Here is a 23,387-nt window from a genome sequence, read left to right on the forward strand (position 1 = left end):
ACTTCAGCAGTGAAGTATTTGCAAAACTTACAATTATTAATAATCTTAGGATGACTTCAACAGAGTTTTCTTTTCCATCCAAAGAACATTTTTTTGAGAGTGACCAGAAGAAGAAATGGCGACAGATACTCGTTTTGTTCATGCAATGTTTCTGCCATTTTTGCATATTTCTAGAAATAGAATTTTGTTGTTGATTAGGGTTTCTGTCCTCTTGAAATGTGTCTTCAGGATATGTATATTTTTAAAAGGCTAACATGTTTCCGATCCAGGAGGAAATACAAAACCAGTCTGGCTAAAACACCATCTTCCAAACAAATTTTAACTTTGTATTTAATTTGTTCAAGCATTTCACAGAGAATATGTCTCTAGGCAAAATTCTTAAAAGCTAGTTTTGAGCCAGCGTGGTTACAATGGTTGCTTGCTTGCAATCACTGAATATGTTAGTAGCATTCGTTCAAGTTTATTTGAGCAATGTTTTACATGTGAAACTTTAAGCTGATCTGGTCTCAGAAAGATTCTTTTAAGGTATAAAGCTGTCCATTGTGAACTGAATGGACGGGGTGTTAGGGAATGAATGTCCACCTTCAACTCTGGCAGCTCACTGTCTCGACATGCTATCAATCCTTTTCATTAGCTACATTAACAAAGAGATCCTAAGTCCTGCCTAAGTCCCCAGACATCTGAAGAAACTCTATAAACAATTCTGAGTGATTCTGAGTCAAAGCAGTATTACCCAACAATTTCGAAAGCTCCTCAGTGGGTACCCTCTTCCTCAAAGGCAGTGCGTTTCATATGATTTGTCCTTCTGAGTGGCAGTTCCACAGCTCACATGTTTATGAAATGTTAGGCCATCACTCTCAAGGAACTTAGTGGGGGTGATACTGGCCAGCATGTATTGAGCACCTACTCTGTGCAGACTACTGTACATACATCTTCTAATTTAGTCTTTTTTGTTTAAGATTTTATTCATTTATTTTTAGAGAGGGAAGGGAGGGAGATAGAGAGAGAGAGAGAGAGAAACATCAATGTGTGGTTGCTGGGGGCTGTGGCCTGCAACCCAGGCATGTGCCCTGACTGGGAATCGAACCTGCGACACTTTGGTTCACAGCCCGAGTTCAATCCACTGAGCTCCGCCAGCCAGGGATAATTTAGTCTTAACAAATGACTCTGGCAGGCAGGTGGTAAGAGAAATCAAGGTTAGGCAGTTAAGTGTTACGAGCAGGAAGTCCAGCTATCAAGGGGCATGACACAGATTCTAATTGAGGTCTGCTCAAGCGTTGGTTCGCCCAACAATTATGCCTTTTGCACCTCCTTACAAGTCATTAAATGGCTAGTGATGGTGGCTGTAGAGAATTGAGGGCTGTGAAATCAAAGGGAGTTCTTCTTTTCTACATCACTCCTTAAATGGATGGGAAGCAACACATACATATTATTAGTTTTATTTGGTTTATTTCTGAGGGAGACAATATGCATCATATTAGCATATGTTGTATGTCTGAGACAGAGAGAGAGAGAGAGAGAGCGAGAATATAGTCATATTGAAAGAGTTCCAAGATACTCGAGTCTTTTTAATTAATTAAATGAAATAAATTTGAACTGTAACTTATCTCCCTGACACACATCCTTCCATTTGTGACATTAGAACACTATATTCTTTTTTCTTAAAAACTACATTGTACTTGTTACTCCATGCCATGGTCTCAAATTTCTCCGCCCCCTTCTCTTTCTCCTCCCAGTCATGAGGCAGTGGGTGTGCTTTTCCCCACCCCTCACTGCTTCCCTTTGGTGCAGGCTCATTTCCTTCCTTCCACTTTCTTCAATTGAGAGTAAGAAACAAATAGATGGAAAGAAATCATTATAACCTAACATTTCCACGTTTGTTCTGTCTGGTTTCTCCAAGTTCTCCTTAGTCCTTGTCTTACTTCCTTGGCAAATCTAAGGAACTCTCATAATCCTCGAATTATCATCTTCCGATATTCTTCCCTTGGGGATTCCATGGGAGCCACCTGCCTGCATGCGATCATGGGATCTGAGTAGGAGCCATACTTTATGGAATATCACGTGAGTACCCTTCCAGATGGCCTATTTCGTCACTCTACAAGGGCAAGGGCACAGTATGTATAGCTCCGTCTTCCCTAGCCTTTCTGATCAGTGGGCTAAGAGTCATTCTACGATTCATTATGCCACTTGCCCATCTTTGCTCATAGCCAGGACCATAACTGACAGGTTTTATTTTTCCTACAGATGGAGCCTTCGTTTCGTGGCTCTCATGTTCTTGAGCAGTCCCATGGGTTTCACACCCTTAACTGCCAGGAAAGGAAGATAAAGTTGCCCACCAAGACACTCTGGAATGCAGTCAGTGCCTTGGAATGGAAGGAATGATCCTTGTTGTCCTGGGCGTATCTTTCATGGGCACGCCTGGAGGGCAAATAGGTCACACTTGCCAGGGTAAGATAAATATGCAGGGAAGGAACGAGACAATTCCCAAGAGCTACGACCAGTGCGCAGTGGTCCAGCTGATCCACTCTCCCATACTTAGTAAATGGAAATGAGTTTCTTTTGACATAATGTGCTAACTAACACGCAGCTACACTGCACACAGCCCCGAAGACGACAAATTCCGCAGCAGGCCGGGGTACTTTAGTCACCGTGTCATCCTTGCAAAAGGTCACAAAAGTAGAAAATACGATCTTGATCATTTTTGTGTACCTCAAGGGCCAATTATCTATTAAACAATTGTAAAGGCTGATTGTTTCAAGGAAACACTAAAAGAGTCTTTAAAAATAGCCAGTTGATTCCAGTGATTTACGTCATAAAGAAACAGACCATTTTAAGTAACACATGGGCAATAAAAGCAAGCAGATGTTTGCATTCTAACCAGGGCACTAATGGAGGTGCTATGGCACTGTATCAAAGTCACGTTTGCCATCTTCAGAATTGCCCACTGGAGTTTTAAATGCAGCTGCGTAACTTTGAATCAACAACTGGTGAGTGCTCCTTGACCACTCTCTGTCGAATTCCCGGCTACAGGTACGATTTAATAATTCGCTGTTAACATGCTGTGTCACACTCGTTTCCTGAAATGGGCCTTGAAACGTGTGATTGACTATAAGATTTGAAATCGCCATAAAAAAAATTCCTCGGGTTGCTGAATTACAAACATAAGTTATTATGAGCAAAATCACAGTAAAAATAAATGAGCAAGTCCAAACCCACAAGAGACCGGATTTGGAATTTCATGAGCAGGCTCTAAGCCTGCTAGTTACTGAGTCAAGCCCTGCGAACTTGGGGAAAGCTTGACAGTGGAAATGGATTCATATGCAATAACCCTTCCCTCCCTCTGCTCTTCAGAAATCCAAAGCGTTTAATAAATATTAAGCCAGGTACTGCTGGCCAAATAAAGGACTCCTGGGAGTCTGGAAGGCATTTGGGGGATTAACTCTTTCAGCCAGCAAGCTATCCCAGGGCACCGCTGCCCTAGAATCATCACTTATTCAATCAGAAATAGTCAACCTCCTCTGGAGCAACCACGTAGCTTAGAAGCCCATGATTCCTGCTGTACACGCCTTTTCCGGTAGGGACGTTTAAAAAGCAAATTGCGCTCACACTGCAATTGCAGATATAACTCATTACAGGTTAGACAAGCTCCACCGCCTGCAGGGCCAGTCTCCCCGTCCCTGGAGTAACCCCCATGAGGGCATCATTACGCACCCATTCTCTGCTCTGCTAGGCTGCCAGTCTGCTCCTGTGGGCTCATGGCGCAGCCCTCTCCTCATTCGTGCTCTCTCCCACTTACTCACCTTCATTGCGATGCTGTCTAACCCTCCGTTCATCAAGACCCCTAGAGAACAAGGTCTTCGCAGCCATTCATAGTGACCGCTGTTGTACCGTTTCATACTTCTTGATTTTTTAATATCACCTCCTCATTTCTTACTTTCTTCTATATTTCCTTTTTTTTTTTTTTTTTTTTTTGCTTACTTGCTTTAGCTGTGCAAACATTTCCCCTGAAGTTGTATTCTCATCCTTTGTTTTGTTCGTATTCTCTCTTTCTCCGGCTCTCTTCCCCTCCCTCCCTCCCTCCCCCTCCCTCCCTCCCTCCCCCTCCCTCTTTCTGACCCTCTCCCTCCCTCCATCTGCTCCTCCCTCTCTGAAGTCTCCAGGATTTTCTAGCAATTTATGGTTTTCCCCTTCTTTCCTTGATCCCGTATTCCTCCACTTGATTGTCAGCCTGACTTTTGTTTGGATATGGAGTATGGGCTTGGCTGGGGAGGGGTGAGTAAATTTTTGAGGCTTGGGGACCTCTCTTCTTTTTAATGTCTTCTGCTCTCTCTTCTTTTTCCTTCCTGTTTTTTCTTCCTTTCTCCCTTACCTTTTTGGACTTTCACTTTTTTCTAAATCATTCTACTTGGTCTTAATAAATTGTGACATTTTCTTTTCTTATATCTTTTATCATTCAGATAAGAAATCGGTAAACAATAGCTGTAGCTTATTGTCTTTAATACAGAGATACTTTCAAATGGGCACACGCATTTCTGTATCTGTAATATGCACAGACATGTACATAGATACATATAGTGTTGCTTCATCATTGATACTGACTCTAGTCAACAAGAGCTAGATGCAATAATACATGGGGATATTCTACTAGAGCTATATAAGCCCTGAAAGGTCTAGAAAACAGAAATTAACATTAATTTTCTAAAAAGATTTTATTTATTTATTTTTAGAGAGGGAAGGGAGGGAGATAGAGAGAGAGAAACATCCATGTGCGGTTGCTGGGGGCCGTGGCCTGCAACCCAGGCATGTGCCCTGACTGGGAATCGAACCTGCGACACTTTGGTTCGCAGCCCGTGCTCAAATTAAAATTAATTTTATGACAAAAATCAATACATTTTGGCATACGAAAGCATATACATTTCAGTGGAATCACTAGTATTAAATATTGAGAGCTCAAATTAACTTTCAAATTCCTGATCGGCCAGCAATAAATTACATACAACACACACACACATACACACACCACTGTTATTTACTCCACAGAAGGCAAGCCATTTACAAATAAACTTTTGTATAATCTAAAACTCATATATTGACTCATACTACCAAAATACAGCCTCGAGTAAGCAGAGAAACAAATAAACCAAATGGACAAGTATATATAAAATAAGCTGTTTGGGCGATAACACTGGGACATATTTTATTAACTAATTTAGGACCTACAGTCTGTTGTCAGAGGCCTTCCTCCTGCCTGATTTCAGTCTCTCCGAACTAGGTAAACAGACCAGAAGGCCGGATGGTGTGTGAAGCTCACATCTTTATCTGTGCAAGAGCTTTATCGGGGGGCCTGGCAACAGAAGTTCTCACCCTTTTTCATTCATTGTAACATCTGATGTGTTTTTGCTGCGATCTTGACCCTGGATCATTCTCCCGGGTTCCTTTATTATCTCTGAGCTATGGGCAAACGACTTAATGGCTGGTAATTCCATTCACGGGCAAGTGAGCTCCTTCCCTGGCACGACACTGTCTAGCTTTGGCTTCCTCATATTGCACTGTGATTCCTAAAACATCCCGAGTTGGAGCAACTGCTAATTGCACATGCTAATTAGAAGTTTCAATGGAATGCTCCCGCTTTGAAGCTAGCAAAACTAAAGCCAAATCGGTCTTTATGAAGTGAAGTGGCAGCCCCTCTGGGAGATACAATTCAGATGAACAATTGCCCTTTTAAACTGCCCTTATATCTTGAAATGCATTTGCGCCCAAACGGACCATGCACAGAGAAATTATGAAAGCAGGGGAAGGTAGTGGAAAGAGGAAGCTCTTAAAAAACGTGCCTAAGACTTCTCTTTCAGGTAACAGCTTCCATTCCACTTTGCCAATCCTCCTCCACACCCAAATCCCATTCAGGGTGCACACGCTAGAATCTCAAACATCCAGATGGAGAAGCAAGTGCACAGCCTAGTTATCTGACAGTTCACACAAACGTTTCACAGTCTTGCATCCGGACATTACACCAGTGAAGTGACAACATGGAATGCCTCCCACTGTCTCCCACACGTTTTTCTGTATGAAGATAAGTATTTCTTGCATGGAAAAACAACCAAAGGAGGTTCTGATGAAAAACTTAATATTGTTGATAATTCAGTGAGCGATAAAGGGGACTCTGAAATTAAGACACTTTAATAGTGCGTGTCAAAAACAAAGAAAACGAAGTAGAAGAAGGCAACGGGAGGCTTTTGATAGTGACCTGGACCCCACAGTGTCAGAGCCCCTGCAGACAGGGAAGCTAATACCTGCATTCCACAGGCTTTAAGCCCCTGCTCCCCTCCGCCCGCCTAGGCCAGCTTTTCCCTAACCCTATGCGGTGTTCACTGCTTCACCGCCCCCTTTAATGACAGAATATTTGGAAGGCAGAAAGGAATTTGCTGAGGTCACTCGAGGGCAGTGGTATCACACGTCATATAAAATTCTCGCTAAATCGATGCTAGAAAAATAGACTGGTAAATCCTTCACCCAAAGCCTACAGGGAGTGTGAAGTTAATCAAGTGTGCTCATCTGTTAGTGCAAACTCTCAGGTTACATTTTCCTAAATCCCGTAGTCCTCTTACAAGTGATAAGGGATCTCAGCTGAGAAAAGCAATGTAGCCCGTTCCTGCCTGGGAATCCTTAATCCAGGGTGAGGGAGAGGAGGAGAGGAGGTTGGAATGAAACAGAAGGAATTCACCAGACAACTAAAGTTAATAGCTGCCCTGGTCATTATCAAGGAGGAGAAAACTCCACTTCGGTAAACTTACAGAGTGTTGAGATCTCCGCTGTCAAGACTCTCACGCACCACCCCACACCCCAGGAAGTTAGCGAAAGCAGCTATTCCTCTCCCAGGCTTCGTTGCTGGTGGGTTTGTGGAATAATAATAACAACTTGTGTGTGTAGGACCTTTAACCATATATGCGGTTAGTTTGACTGGCTGAACACCCGTTTCAGGTGGATGTTTATTGTCTCATTTTTAAAGATGGAAAACTGAGAGTCAGAGAAACGTAGCATCACGCAGCTAGTAAAGGAGCGACCTAGGACTTGAAGCCACACCAAGACTTTCAGGCTCAAAATTGGTGCATTTTCCATTCCATCAGGCTACAAAGAATGCCTCTCCTAACTCCCAGACCAGGTCTCCTTTCATTGTTCCCTACATCATTAATCAGCACCGCTATCCCTCTGGTTAGGTGAATCACACTCCTGGGAGTCTGCCTTGACGCTTGCTGGTACCTCACCACTGCCCATGTCCCATTCATCACCTGCGCCTGTCTATTTCACGTCTGAAACATAATTGTAATCCATCCACTCCTCATCCCTACCGCCATGATATTACTACAAGCAAACATCATCTTTCCCTGGACTCCTCTCCTAGGCTCCTGTCTGGTTCACCCCTAAATAGATCAGACACCCCTCTGATCTGTTCTCCAGGTTGCTGTCAATGTCGCCTTTCCAAAAGACAAGTGCCGTTTCTTGTCGAAAACTCCGTAATACAGTCTTGCCATTTCCGATTCCTCCAAACATACTGACTCGCATTCTTGCATAGCTCTCATTTTAAGCATCTCTTTCTTGGGAAAGTTTTCTCTGATTTCCTCCCCTCCTCTCAACAATTAGCTACATCTCATGACTTACACATACTTATACTTTACACCTTTCATTCTGGGCACACGTTTACCCTTGTTTGCATGAGATTTCATCAATGTTTGTCTTCTACACTAGACTTCATATTTGAGTGCAGGTTTTACTTCAGCCTTGACATGTAGAGGGATGCCTGGTTCACAGCAGGAATGTGATAAATATTGCTGAGTGAATGTTGAGTTTATCCTCTTTGTTTTCCTATTTTCCTGTCCTCTCTCCATTCCTGTATCTTCATCCTTATTCCACCCCTTATCCCATGCTTCATAGGATTTTGTTTTCTTATGCAGTCTTAATTGAAAAGAAATCCATGCCAGAGCAGTGCATACGGCAGCTACAGGTGTCCCTGTCTATAGAGTCTTTAGTTTCTACTAGAATACTCCTGATACTTTCAAAGACAATGAAACCACTGTCTAATGCTGAGATTTTAGGCATCCTCTAAATGGGAGAGATACATTCTATTCCATGAGTTCTCAGGGGAGATTCTGTCCAATTTAATATAGCTGATCTTGAAAGATATCCTACGCTTGTTGCTCAGGCTGCAGTCATAGTATAATACATCTTGTCATTGCCTACCTGCTCTTCTCAGTCATGGAAATTTATATTGTTGTCACTTCATTGAGGTCTAGGCATTACGTGAAGCAAGCCCCGCCCATGAGGAAGAGCCTCTCAAAGACATGGGAAGGAGGAGCATTTTCCCCAGGCCAGAGAGAGGTCCTGTCAGGGCTCAGGTGGGAATGGAGGAAGGTTGTCTGGACAGATGCCTATTAGATCTGTGAGACGCACCAAACATGTGGTTCTTAATGAATGCGTGGATGCGCTAGACAGGTTAAAAATTAGGTCACTACCAAGTGTGACAACTTGGTGGCTATTTCTGGGGGTACAAATGGACAACTGCATTCCCATGTAGGCCAATGAAAGGCAGAAATACAGTTTTTGTTGTTACCTTTTTGGTAGAAACTCAGAGACAGTACAGAAACTCTTTTAAAAGTAATGCTGCAGTCTCATTTGTTTATTCTCTCCTTCATGTCCCTTATTCTAGGAGACGTATTGGTGAAAACATTGCTGTGTGGAATATCTGAGATTTTCCTGCCTATGTTCTCCTCTAGGATCTTTATGGTATCATGACTTATATTTAAGTCTTTCATGCATCTTGAATTTATTTTTGTATATGGTACAAGTTGGTGGTTGAGTTTCAATTTTTTGCATGTAGCTGTCCAGATCTCCCAACACCATTTGTTGAAGAGGCTATTTTTACTCCATTTTAAGCTTCTGACCCCTTTGTTGAATATTAACTGACCACAGAGACTTGGGATTTCATCAAAATAAAATGATTCTGCACAGCTAAAGAAAACATCAGCAAAATGAAAAGGGAACCAACTGTATGGGAGAATTTATTTGCCAGTGATATCTCAGACAAGGGTTTGAGCTCCAAAATATATAAAGAACTCACACAACTCCACTCCAGAAAGAAAAACAATCCAATTAAAAAATGGGCAAAGGACCTGAACAGACAATTCTCCAAGAAGGACATTCAGAGGGCCCAGAAACATGTGAAAGGATGCTCAGCATCACTAGCTATCAGAGAAATGCCAATTAAAACCACAATGAGATACCCCTTCACGCTGGTGAGAATGGCCATCATAAACAAATCAACAAACAATAAGTGCTGGTGAGGTTGTGGAGAAAAGGGGACCCTAGTGCACTGTTGGGAGGAATGCAGACAGATACAACAACTGTGGAAAATAATATGGAATTTCCTCAAAAATTAAAAATGGAACTGCCTTTTGACCCAACAATTCTACTACTGGGATTATACCCTAAAAATCCTGAAACACTAATTCAAACAAACCTATGCACCCCAATGTTCATAGTAGTACGATTTATAATAGCCAAGTATTGGAAGCAACCTAGGTGCCCACCAGTAAATGAATGGGTCAAAAAACTACAGTACATTTACACAATGGAATACTATGCAGCAGAAAGAAAGGGAGCTCCTACCCTTCTCGACAGTGTGGGTGGAACTGGAGACCATTATGCTAAGTGAAGTAAGCCAGGTGGTGAAAGACAAATACCATAGGATCTCACCTATAAGTGGAACCTAATCAACAAAACAAACAAGCAAGGAAAATACAACCAGAGACTTGGAAATAAAGAGCAAACTGACAGTAGCCAGAGGGGAGAAGGAGGGGGATAACGAGGGGAAGAAGGGGAAGGGTCGTCAAGGAACATGTATAAAAGATCCATGGACACAGCCAAAGGGGGGAAAGATGGAGGGTGAGAGGAAGGGTGGGTGGGATGGGGGAAAGTTGGGGTAAGAAAATGGAGACAACTGTATTTGAACAACAATAAAAAAATGGAAAAAGTAATGCTGTGTTTTGGCAAAAAGTATGGTGGCATGGTGTGGAAAAACACATGCATGAAACTCTAACTGAAAAGTAATTTAGAAAAGTTGAAGTTTTAAAAAGTTTATCTTACCTATAATGTCCATTTTCAGTATATAGAAGAGGAATATATGATTTTTAAAAATGGTCTAAATAATTCTAAAAGAATTTTCTCAATAAATATAGCATACAGTATTTAAATGCTAAGAAAACACTCTTATAGTCTAATTGGAAGAAATTTTTTTTTCTTAGTGTTGAATCTAACTTCACTTCACTGAAAATAAGTCAGGAATAGTCACTTGATCTACATTTTTTTAAAAAGGTTTATTTATTTATTTATTTTTAGAGAGGGAAGGGAGGGAGAAAGAGAGAGAGAGAGAGAAACATCAATGTGTGGTTGCTGAGAGCCGTGGCCTGCAACCCAGGCATGTGCCCTGACTGGGAATCGAACCTGTGATGCTTTGGTTCACAGCCCTTGCTCAATTCGCTGAGCTACGCCAGCCAGGGCGCTTGATCTACATTTTGATAAAGCCACTGCTCTGGACTAAACGGTGTCCTCCACTCTTCCTTTAACTTCCTATGTTGAAGCCCTAGCCTCCCAATGTGATGGTCCTTGGAGTTGGGGCCTTTGGGAGGTAATTAGGGTTAGTTGAGGTCATGAGGGAGGGGCCACCATGTTGGGATTAATACCCTTATTAAAAGAGGAACAGAGGGAGCTGGCTGACTCTCTACCATGTGCGGAAACAGTAAGAAGGTGGCTATCTGCCAGCCAGGCAGAGAGCTCTCACCAGACACTGAATATGTCCACAAGTTGATCTTGACCTCCACAGCATCCAGCACTGTGAGAAAAAAAATGTCTAGTATTTAAGCCACTCAGTCTATGGCATTTTGTCGTAGCAGCCTGAGCTGACTAGGACAGCTGCCCTGCCTCTTCATCACACCGACACCATATGCTGCGTACTTGCCTTAGCCAGAACTGACCTCTATCAGGGCACATCGGTCCTGCACAGCATACACTCGCTCCACATCATAGGAGCCACATCAAATTAAATGTTACATTCCACCGAGGTGTGGGATGTGGCAGGTTGGGGGGAGTAAGGCAGAAAGTGGGACCCGAGGGTAACCTTAGAAGACATAACATCTTTACATCTCAAGACCCCTGGAAAACTATTACTATGAACTGGAGCCAGAATGCTTTAAAGCTATGAAATTAATAAGTACCAAGTGAGTATTTTTCTTTTGTTTATAAAACATAGTTGTTTTAGAAAAACACCTTCAAAGGGAAAACTTTTGTTTGCGATAACAGCTTTTTTTTTAGAGAAGGAAGAACCCTTTGGAACAAGGGTCTCCAACACAAAGCCCTACAAGGGAAAAACAGGTAACAAAACTAAACCAAGAGGACCTGCTACAAGATGTTAGAAACCACGTCATGGTTCATGGAAAGCACGTTTTGAAATCATCGTGTGTGCGAAATTACATAGGGGCCATTAGCGTGTGTCTCCTTCTATTCCAAACTCTTCATTGTTTGTTCAAGATGCCTAATCCACTCCCACCCATTTCAATCCAGCCAATATTTAGTGATTGACCACATGCCCAGTATTGCGCTAGGTGCTTTCACAGACATGACCGTTTTCAATACTCATAACTGTCCAATGAATTGTATATTCATGTCTCCATTGGTGGATGAGGAAATGGAATCCCAGAGAAGTGTAAGATGACTTGGCTAAACACACCATCCACTGCTTTGGAAGAAACTTGGGAAACACCGTGATTCTTTTGTTTCTTAACCTTAAGCCAAGTATATATATGAGTTTGAGTAAACTTGTTACCCATTCTCTAGTAGTGTATAGACTGTTTTGTTCCCCAAGGCAATACATGATGAGTCTGTTAGTACAGATCTAAATAACTGTACAACTAGGTACTCAGGGAGGGGGGAAATAATTGGGGTTTAACTACCAAGGCCCCTGTTGCAGAACAGTACCTGTAACTAATGCAGCATTTCCTGGCCCAGGCTGCTTCACCAAAATTCCACTTCTGTCACGTGTTAAAACTCCAACTGTCAAATTGAGGAGGTTCTGCTTAATTTCATTTCTGTCTCAAGTTTAGACAAGTGAAGGGCAACTCACAAGACAGTGAGCACCAATACCATTTAGAGCCATTTGTTATGCAGATACAACGATTACGTACCGGGCATATCTGAGAACGCTATATTGCACGAAGCACTGTGACCCATTTTTATTTTCCTTTTGGACAAACAATAAAATTAACGGAACCCTTGGCGATAATATATAAAGCAACTCAATTCATTTGAAAGCTTCACTCACCGAAGATTCCCTTATGTGTGATTGCTAGCAATTAATTAGAAAATGGAAATGTACTTTTACATTTCACTCGATGTCCTACTCCTGCCTATCACCTCGCCAGCTACCTGTCTTCAAATATAAATATAAATTAAATCGGTTTCGCCAATGCCCTAGATACTTGGCAAATCCTATTGGTGCCCATTAGCTATTAATTCATGGTCCCCAACTCTGAGCCTTATATATACAACCTGAGAAGCAACAGCAGCTTTTCTTGTTTGCTTCATTGCCATTGGAACTTGTACCTTAATCATTTCCAGTGGTTAAAAGGGAATATAATCCCTGACTGGAGTGACTCAGTTGGTTGCAGCACCTCCCCAAAACTGAAAAGGTCACTGGTTCAATTCCCAGTCACGGCACGTGCTTAATTTGCATGTTCAGTCCCCGGATGGGACATGTCCAAGAGGCAACCGATCGATGTTTCTCTCTCACATCGATGTTTCTCTTCCCCTCTTTCTCCCTCCCTTCCCCTCTCTCGAATAAATAAATAGTCTTTTTTTTAAAAAGCTCTCGAGTTACTGAGTACTCTGGAAATATCTGTGCTTCCTGTGGCGTGTTGGAACCCCTGACAACCCAAGAAAGTGTGGTCTTGAGAACTACATGAACAAAATGTGAAGAGGCATCACCCAGCTCTCTGTCATTTACAGACAATGTCTACATATACCACGTTCATTGGCATCTGCCTCATGTGTTCTGACACGGAAATCCTCTGTCTGGGCACTGAAAGAATAAACCCCTTGACCTGTGTGTTACCTGCTTTGTGCCCACCAGCTGGGAAGCTGTGACTTAATGAACGTCCCAATAATGATCAGCAAAAAGCGAGTGGTTGCGAAAGTTTGTGGCAAACGATACTCCATCTATGCTGCACATCATTCAAATGATGATACTTCTCTTCGCAGGAATGCTATGGGTTGCATGAAGATTTGGTTTCAATTCATCTGTCTCTTATGTATGCCCTTTTTCTCCAGAGTACTTAGCATAAGACTTCAAAAGGCACTCAATAAATATTTGCTGAATGAATGTACCAGGAATTAATAACGCAAAATGTTTTTGAAAAGGTAATTGATGTCAAATGGTAGGCGGAGAAAGCCAGAGAAAGTTCACCAGGGATAGGAATGCTGTGTACAAATTTGGTACTGTGTCCAAGGAAAGAATTTACACTTAATAAATAACTTTGGAAACCAGGTCCTTTTATGTCATTGCCTCTGGACGAGGCCACACTGGTGGTGGGAGAATCCCAGCCAAACAAGCCCTGATAGCAGTTGGAGAAAGGGGAGTATAAATAATAACTTAATGTTACAAAAGACCCTAAGAAAAAAACCCTTTGCCATCAGCTTTTCAGGAGATCTTTACGAATAGGACAACACACCACCACACACACACCTCTTTAAATGTTTTATGGAATAAAAAGGCCAAACCAGAAGACCTACAGAGGGCCCTGACATCCCCACCAGAGCATGAAAGACAATAAAAGTTAGTATATTCTTTCTGGCCATGAGCCCTAAGACCCTGGTTAACACAGTGTAGCAGAATTTTGACTCACATGGTCTGTATTCAGGGCCTGGGTTGTCGGAGACAGTGTCTTCGCTTTCACACATCACGACAGACGGAAATGGATCCTATTTCTAGGGATCACCTGGGGAAGCTCTGCAGTGTAGATATAACCTTTGGGAGGGTAACCCAGCCCAGGCAGGGTTTGGTGGTCTAGGTGCCAAGAAGCATCGGCGTCTGGGCACGTCTGTAACCTATTCCTCCTTTGCCAGGCCTCTGCGGTCCAGCTGGTGGAAAGCTTTGTCTTAAAGGGCATTCCTCAGGATGGTCAGCCATCAGGTAAGTTTGCAGCAGAGCATACCTCACAGGCTACACTTCCACGGGCAGTCGCAATACATACTAGCACGTGCACCACATATTAAGTCTCTGAGAAGACTGGTTTCTCTTCGCTTTTCCGCAGTATTTTCTTAATCTCCTTCAACCCAGACACGCCTTTAACATCTCACAGGTGCAAGGAGCTCCAGCATCATTAAACCCTGCACACAAGCGCCCAGAACCAGTGACTCGCAAGGGTTAATATAGCACCACGTCCTAACTGCCTTTCACGGGAGGATTAGTTCAGACACTGAAATAACTTGCATCTTTGGGAAGAAATCCTCCTGGAACTTTATTAATGCCAAAGCGTTAAATACAATAATCACTATTATTGCCCCCCAATGGGCTGTGGAGGAGCCAAGGGTAAGTGGATTCTGGGGCTGGGGCTACAGCCATCTCCAGTCATTCATACACCACTGGCAAAGAGAACTGTAAACGTGGATTGAAAAACCCCGTGCTTACCCCCTCACCCTGGGCCTGTCCGCCCCAGAAGACGTATCTGTCTTTCTGGTTATGTATTCCCCTGGCTGTTGATGTCATTAGTGTCTAATGACTGTGTACATATCAACTCACGGGAAAAGCGGCGGACGTGCTGGTTGATTTGGCCTGGGGCCATCCCAGCGGCGGGGCGAGACAACGCAGTGCAAACACCTGTTATGAAGCGTGTGTTTTAAAATAGTGCGTTTGTGTCTCCTGGGTTGCTGATTCCCACCGAAAGCAACACAATGTCAAAACTTCTGTTTTTTTCTGATTGGCACCTATGAGATAACAAGCTTTAAAACATTTGAAAAATCTTCCCGGCTCGGCTGCTTTTGTGCTACTAAGAATTTTATTTAGGAAAATGTCTGGTACATCACACACACTGCTTTTCTAGGTTTCGTTCTCACAGAGGTGAGCAACTGTCACTTCTACTGAGTTCCTATGAATTGTTACACTTTTTCAAGTCAAGGGCCTGCAATAAAACTGGCCGAAGCCTTTGCTTTTATGAATAAGCAGTTGCCTTGCCCTGTATTCAATCAGTAGCCTCACTAGGGAATGGACCATGACCGCAATTTTTAAAGTAGTCACTCTCTCAAATCTGCTTGTTTGCGCTGATTGCTTTTCTTGAAATTCATTTAAGCGATTCATTTCTTAATATGAGAAATTCAAAAATAGTCCCTCATGTCACTCGCTGTGACCGGTACCACAGTCTTGCTCCTGAAACTCCCAGGATTAGGTCACTGTGTGTGACACAGAGCAGAATTGCTTTGATAGATGAGCCATCACATATTCAAAATGTTTACTCAAGCTAATTCAATGAAGAAACCACCTTGCCATAAAAAAATTAAAAAACTACAATTTTGTACCTGATTCCCAAATCACTTTTGACAGCTATGCCATTTTTCAGAAAAGATTCTCCTCAAAAGTTCTGTGCCCTAGAACTTACATAGTTTTTTCTTCTTTTTCAGTTGTCTCACAATTGCCTGTTCTTAAGTCGAGCTAAAGTTCTGCTGCAAATCTGTTAAACCCTTTCACGTTTCTGTGTTTAATTACATTCACCTTGGGATCTTTGTGTATACATAGAATATAGACAAATTTTAAATCAATAGACTGCAATGCCTTTGACAGAAAGCCTTTATGCACCATTCTTGCCTTATATATAAATAGACATACACTACTTGTCAAAATGCAAGAGTAAGCTTCTTTACATTGTCTAGAACAAAGAGCCCAGCTCGGCTTTTTTTTTTTTTTCTTTCCTCAGTGTCTCAGAAGGTGTCCTTTATTACATGTGCGGGATGCAAGGATTTTGCTGCTGCATGGATGAAAAACGATACCTTCAGACCGCCTTTTTAGTGACAAATTGCACCTCTGCAGAATACCCCACTGCCTGTGGTTGTAAGAACCCCGCTTAGATTTACTATGACTTCCTTGGGGACTCAGCCTTCTCACAAAGCACCCCAAGGCTCATTTGCAGTGTCTCAGAGTGCAAAACAAAGATGAGAAAGTTTGCTCATCGTGATGGGCTGGAAAACTCTGCCGAGTAAAAACACTCTGTGGAATGTCTCAAGCGCTCAAATCATCGCCCCGGTGGATTCCTGGTACACAAAACAGGCAGGAAAAGTTGTCAGGAGGCTTTTGCAAAGCATTGTGTTTGTTCAGGAAGGAACTGTGGGGCGAGAGGCTGAGCTGAGCCTCTCCCTTTGCTTCCTGGGTGAGAGCAGGGAGGCTGCCACTTAGCAGAAGCAAGCAGAGAGAGATCGGTAAGACTCACCGGCTTCCCCATTTTTCCCAGGACGGGGTTTTTGTTCCTCGCAGTGCTCGGGAACAGGCAAACCTGTAGGTCCTCCAGGCAGGCTGCCTCGGATCAGCTGAATGGCTGAGGCGTTCGGGAAGCTTGCTCTGTCCAGCTCCAGATCACTCCCCTTCTCCAGGCTGTGTGCTTACACGCCTCCCAGTCGGCGCAAAAATCCGCCAAACTCAGGTCAGCCGAACAGGTTTCCTTATATAGGTAAACATGGATTGCATTCCTGGTGGAAGAAGTTAACTAGGAATCCACTAACCTGGTTAACTCTACACATGCCAGAATGGCTCAGCGTCAGTCAGCCCGAGTGGGGTTTGGTCGCAGTACAAAGGGATTTGTGCGATTTAATTAAAATCATCTTTATCCTGGCAGTCTGTAAAACTGGTCCTTCTCGGGTAACTGGGAGTCAAGGGCTAGTATTTTATTTTTATATTGTGAGCTGTGACCAACCTTATATAATCTGAAGGCGTTGTAGGGAGAAAAACCAAAGCATAGGATGTTAAATCATGTGTCTTTTATGTTTTGAAAACTAGGGATAACTTGAAATTATTTTCAAAGAAGTGAATGGAAGATGGGATAGGAAGAGAAAATGTGAACAACCTCTATGGAATGGGGTTCAAATGCTTTATTTGAACATAGCAACAAATACTTATTCAGATTTCCCAGGCCTTTGGTAGTAGATAATGTAATGTGATCATTTTGAGCCTACTCCCTTTACAACGCAGTAATTGCTACTGTATTCTCTGATGAGCAGAATGACACATAATGGCATCTATTTATTCCATATAGTAACCCTCCTGAGACCACATGCTGAAGTGTTTCAGGAAAGAAATCTAAGACTTGTGAATTTGCATAATTATATGTAAAAATTTTTAAACAACTTCCTGGACTTCAGAAGGTAAGAAAAAAAATTTAAAAGAACTCTGGGGAAGGCCTCACTCTACATTCAAAATATAGTTTTTAAATTTAACTATGTAACTTCTATCAATTGTCCAATAATTGTCTCTTTCTTCCTATATTTATCCACCACTAGTAAAATGATTCTTTTTAATTGTAACCAATTCCACTGATGTCTTACTATAGAGACTCAAGACTTTTCAATACCTGAGTGTCAGAAGTGAAGATTGCCTGCTAAATAAAACCTACTTTAAAATGAATCATTTGTTCCTATTTCAGCCACTTGGTGACTGCTCCTTGAGCGGTGACAATCTTAGTAAAAATAGCTCAGTGCTGTATTTTAGGTCTCTGCTAGGGAAAGGGGAGAGCAGGAATGTTTACACACTCCTTAAGCCAGCACAAACCAATCATCCAGAGTTTCTGTTAAGAGCAGTAAATTGCACAAATTGCACTGTCAGGAAGGGTAACTAATCTTTGAATAGCAGTTTGCACTGGGCAAAGATTTTCTCCTACAATTCCTTTTCACATTGCAACAGGAATGCTGCGCAGTGCGTGTTACTATTTCCTTTCTGTGATAACAAAACTGACTTGCAGAGACCATGATCAATCTGTGGGACATCCAGGGGCCCAGACCTTCTACAATTTAACTGCAACAGAACTTCCAAAAATAGAGTCAGCTTGGAGAGGCAGAAGAACATTCAAATGGCAGTTTTCCATGTTCAAATGTAATTTTTAATAATCATATGTCCAGAGAGTTTAAATGCAATACAGTGACTGATTAAATATTCTTTATAAAGTCATAACTTACCACTAAAATGACTGCCTTTAAATGGCTCCAGAAAGATCATAAAATGAGATAGGAAGTGTGTTTTTATTGAATATGAATTTGGGTTATAAAATATTATGAAAATATAACTTGGCAAATGTTGCACACATTTTTCTGTTCGCAGTTACATGCATTTATTGCATGGAGTTAAGACTCATCTTGACTCCCTTACTAGAAGGAATATTAGTGTTTTATACTTATTGGGTTTTCATTAAGCTTAAATAAAAAAAACTCTCTGCCATGGTCGCTAAATGGCTTTCACTAATACAGTCCATTTATGATCCTGCACCATTTATGTTCTCACAATTGCCACTGCAGCAAGTTCTGTTTATGCAGGAACTTTAGACTTTATTAACATGTTGATGCAAGACAAAGAATGCATTTTTTCCCAAGGCAGGCTAAACCTTTAAGTGCCTTAATCTGGCCTCCAAATTTGTTCGTACGATTTTAAGCAAACAATCACTTAGGCTTTAAACACACAATATCTTGGGCTATCATTATTGAGTGGGAAGGTCAAAACGAAGTTTGGATCTCTGAGTAGCATATTTCAAAGAGGAAATACGACCCTCTGCTAAATCCATTTTGGGAGCCGCAAGAAATGGTTTGGGAAAGACTGGATCACTGAAGCAGCATGAATTCAACCTAACCATACAGGACCCCAATGAGAGAGTACTTACAGCTGAATAATTATACCGTGCCAAAAAATAGCACTTTGGGGAAACTAAATAAAATACAAGACTTACTTGAAGGGGAGAAAAATATCATTGCGGTTTAAAGAAAACATCAGAGGGAAGATTTTAGACATTCCCAATGACATATAACTAATGAGTAGTTGAGCTATAATTCAAATCTTGGTCCATCCGATTCCAGAATGCTTGCTATTTTTACTGCATCCTGGACATACCACTCGATTCAAGAAAGGGCAAATGCCATAGAGTCAGAAGATGCTTCCATTTGGTTCCATCTCTTAGCTGTGTGACCCTGGGTAAATTACTTTATATTTCTGAGCCTCCCCTCCAAAGTGGAAATCAGAAATTGTTGTCAATCTCATGGATTGACAATAGTTCCTAATGCGATTTTTAAAACTCTTTCTACCGGGGTGTGTATAGGAGACAACCAATTGATGTCTCTCACATGGATGTTTCTCTCCTTCTCTCTCTCCCTCCCTTCCCCTCTCTCTAAAAAAATCATGCTACATATATTTACTGGTGCTTTTTATGATGCAGGCATTTTGCTGGGTCCTGGGAATACAGCCAGTAGCAAGTTAGGCATATCCTTCCTCCTCCAAACTAACCACCTTACAGGAATGACTATGCACATCTGTATTAAGGAATGTGAAACTGTAATGTTGCTCCAGACTTCTCATAATACAAGAATGTTTAACTTAAGTCCTATGTTAATGAAGAAATATTAATGCATAGATGTCCAAGCTAGTGCTCCCACTGTAGCAAGTGCAGTTACTCTCACTGTCTGGAGGCCGGCCTCACCATGACTGTGTTAACCTGGGCTGAGTCAAGTAAGGTAAATACTAGAAAAATAGAAAACTTGATGCATGCATGATGTCGTGACAATGTTCTTTAACAACTGAAGAGGATGAGCACATTTAATTGAAAAGCATCTTGCAGATACTCAGAAAGCTAGATGTTCATGGAGTTAGTTTTACCATTAACTCTTGTTTAAATTTAAGTTTATTTTTAATTACTTTTTATTGTATTTTTCCATTACCATTTAGTACCCTTTACCCCTCCCCCCAGCAATCCCCACACTGTTATCCATGTCCGTGAGTCCTTTTTCCTTTTTTGCTCAATCTCTCCACCCCCCATCTCCCCCCATCCCCACGAGCTGTCATCTGTTCTCCATCTATGGGTCTGTGTTTCGTTTGTTAGTTCAGTTTGTTCATTAGATTCCACAGATGAGTGAAATCATATGGTGTTTGTCTTTCTCTGACTGGCTTATTTCATTTAGCATAATGTTCTTTAGGTCCATCCAATCTGTTCCAAAGGGTAAAAATTTCTTGTTTCTTTTTATGGCCAAGTAGTATTCCATTGTGTAAATGTCCCATAGTTGTTTTATCCACTCATCTACTGATGGACACTTGGGCTGCTTCCGTATTTGGTGATTATAAATAATGCTGCAATGAACATAGGGGTGCTTATACTCTTTCGAATTAGTGTTTTAGATTCCTTTGGATATACTCCCAGAAGTGGGATCGCTAGGTCAAAAGGCAGATTCATTTATAATTTTTTGAGGTATCTCCATACTGCTTTCCACAGTGGCCGCACCAGTCTGCATTCCCACCAATGGTACAAAAGGGTTCCCTTTTCTCCACAGCCTCGCCAGCACTTGTTTGTTGACTTATTAATGATAGCCATTCTGACCGGTGTGAGATGATACCTTATTGTGATTTTAATGTGCATTTCTCTGATGATTAGTGACATTGAGCATCTTTTCATACATCTATCGGCCATCTGTCTGTCTTCTTTGGAGAAGTATCTATTCAGGTCCTTTGCCTATTTTTTAATTGGGTTGTTTGTTTTTTTGGTGGTGAGCTTTCAGCATATACAATGGACTAAAGATCATTTATTCAATAAATGGTGTTGGGAAAAATTGAACAGACATGCGCAAAAAAAAAAAAAGAAACTAGATCACCTTCTTATACTGCACACAAGAATAAATTCAAAATGGATTAAAGACCTAAATGTTAGACCTAAAACCATAAAAATCCTCGAAGAAAACGTAGGCAGCAAAATCTCGGGCATAGCTCATAGCAATATTTTATCATATATATCTCTTCAGGCAAGGGAAACAAAAGAAAAAATAAACAAATGGAACTATATCAAACTAAAAAGTTTTTGCACAGCAAAGGAAAACATCAACAAAATAAAAAGATAACCCACAGAATGGGGGAACGTATTTGCCAATACATCTGATAAGCAGTTAATATCCAAAATTCATTAACTCTTTATATAAAAGAGTAATGAAAAAAACATGAGAAAGATCCCTAGATATTATAGCCAGTTATCTATCTACTAATCTATTATGAATTCACTTCCATGCAATAAACATTTAATTGGTACATACTATGGATAAGGGCCTATGAAGGATACACACAGAAAAGAATATACCAAAAATGGTCCCTAGTTTTAACTGAGCTTTCTAGAAAAATGTTACGGTGTTTAATAGCTGTATCAGGCAGGATGAGTGAGGTTATGCTCTGGTAACAAGTAAGCCCAAGATTTCAGTGGCTTATAACAAACGTATATGTCTCATTCGTGCTGCATATTCACACAGATCAACAGGCAGGACTCTCTTATTCATAGCCACTCGAGAACCCAGGTGATGAAGTTCCTTTCAACACATACTTCCATGGTTGCTCAGACAGGAAACAGGGACTTGGGGAATTGTACACTGCCTTTCAAAGCTTCATTCCATAAGGTATGCTTCAATGTTGCTTACCTTTCACTGGCTAGAGCCTGTCCTCTGGCCCCCTTAACTTCAAAGAAAGAGAGAGAACTAGAATACATGACAGATATGGCAAATGATTTGGCTGGAGGAAAGGATCAATTCAGTAGGTGTATTCAATACCCCTTCCGGCATAATGGCTGGCGTGATAAGTTTGGAAATTACTGGCTAGATCCAATTTCCATGAGTGGGAACTTAAAGGTAGATTCAAAGATTATTAGTGGTTCTGGGTGGACCTTGAGGGAAGGTGACTTTTTTTTAAAGATTTTATTTATTTATTTTTAGAGAGGGAAGGGGGGGAGAGGGGGAGAGGGGGAGAGAGAGAGAGAGAGAGAGGGAGAGAGAGAGAGAGAGAGAGATCAATGTGTGGTTGCTGGGGGCTGTGGCCTGCAACCCAGGCATGTGCCCTGACTGGGAATCGAACCTGCGACACTTTGGTTCGCAGCCTGCACTCAATCCACTGAGCTACGCCAGCCAGGGTGGAAGGTGACATTTTAAAAAGATGTCCTGGGGCAGGCTTGTCTTAATATTTCTATCAGTTACCTGAGTGATGAAATAAAACACAAGTTGATTTAATTTGCAGATGGTGCAAAATTGGATAGCTAACACTTCAGAGGATTTTATTATAATTCAAAATAACCTTGAAGAGTAGGGGGGAAACGACATTAAGAAAGCAGCTTGTGTTCATGGTGATAAATAAAGGATTGGAATGAGAAAGATCTACAAACTACATGGTAGAAAAATTATCTCGAGCTAATATTAATCTGTAAGTTAAATATATCCTGGCAGCTTAGTGCTTTTACTTGCAAAGCCTTGGTAGGGTGGTGTTAGCCACGGAAGCATTGGAAAACGAAGCATTGGTACTGCTTCACAGGCAACCCACAGTATAAGACATAAGAAATCAGAGCCAATCCGGAAACAAAAACATACGTTTCCAAAAGACTAACTGCCCTAGGTCAGGAGTCAGCAAATATTTTGTGCAAAGGGTTAAATAGGAAATATTTTTGACTTTGCTAGTAGCCATTAAGCCTTTCTGTTGCAGCCACTCTGCTGTTCTGGCCCACAACAGTCATAGATAATATGTAAATGAATGGGTGCAGCTGCGTTCCAGTTTAACTTTATTTACAAAACCAGGCAGCCAACCGTGGCCTATACTTTGCACATCCTTGCTCTCTACATTATGTGTCCCAGAATGACAAGGTTCTCACATTGACTGCAAGGGCCTCAAAGGCCAGAAGGACCTTATTTTGGCCATTTTCCTATTGTTCAATATCCTTTCATAGTGTTTTCCAGCCCTGGCTGGTGTGGCTCAGTGGATTGAGCATGGGGCTATGAACCAAAAGGTCACTGGTTCAATTCTCAGTCAGGGCACATGCCTGGGCTGTGGGCCAGGTCCCCAGTAGCGGGTGCGTGAGAAGCAAGTACACGTTGATGTTTCTCTCCCTCTCTTTCTCCCTTCCTTCCCATCTCTCCATAAGTAAATAAATAAAATCTTTAAAAAAATAGTGTTTTCCATATAGGTGCTAGCGAAGAAACTGGTAAAACAAATTATATTAGCCAAAAAATGTTACTATACCAGCCTCTTTACTAAATATTAAAAAACAATTAGAATATGTAAGTCTTGAAAATGTCATCAAATCCAGCATATAATT

The 23,387-nt window shown here is 41.6% G+C and overlaps 1 protein-coding gene across 2 annotated transcripts in view; it reads right to left on the bottom strand.

Annotated features, from left to right (window-relative positions):
* Positions 1-23,387, bottom strand: part of MID1 (midline 1) — a 400,721-nt gene that overhangs the window by 325,606 nt on the left and 51,728 nt on the right. The window contains exon 1 of one of the 2 annotated variants that reach the window (XM_036016640.1): positions 16,521-16,676. The exons of the other annotated variant lie outside the window; for it this stretch is intronic. The gene's annotated coding sequence lies outside the window, so the exon portion shown is untranslated. Of the gene's footprint in view, positions 1-16,520; positions 16,677-23,387 lie in introns of those variants that run through there. 2 annotated transcript variants of the gene reach the window in all.

This window comes from Phyllostomus discolor, chromosome X (genome assembly GCF_004126475.2).
Source record: "Phyllostomus discolor isolate MPI-MPIP mPhyDis1 chromosome X, mPhyDis1.pri.v3, whole genome shotgun sequence".
NCBI lineage: Eukaryota > Metazoa > Chordata > Mammalia > Chiroptera > Phyllostomidae > Phyllostomus > Phyllostomus discolor.